Here is a 275-nt window from a genome sequence, read left to right on the forward strand (position 1 = left end):
AGAGAGAGAGAGAGAGAGAGAGAGAGAGAGAGAGAGAGAGAGAGGAGAGTGAGAGAGAGAGAGAGAGAGAGAGAGAGAGAGAGAGAGAGAGAGAGATGGAAGATTAGGTCAAAGTAACATAGCTTGAAATAGGATAATGAATATTTGCAATACTGGAACGGTGGAAGAGAGAATTTAAAAAATATATTGGTTTAAAATTATGAGAATAGAGAGAGAGAGAGAGAGAGAGAGAGAGAGAGAGAGAGAGAGAGAGAGAGAGAGAGAGAGAGAGAGAG

The sequence above is a fragment of the Palaemon carinicauda genome, chromosome 29 (genome assembly GCF_036898095.1).
Source record: "Palaemon carinicauda isolate YSFRI2023 chromosome 29, ASM3689809v2, whole genome shotgun sequence".
Classification (NCBI taxonomy): Eukaryota; Metazoa; Arthropoda; class Malacostraca; order Decapoda; family Palaemonidae; genus Palaemon; species Palaemon carinicauda.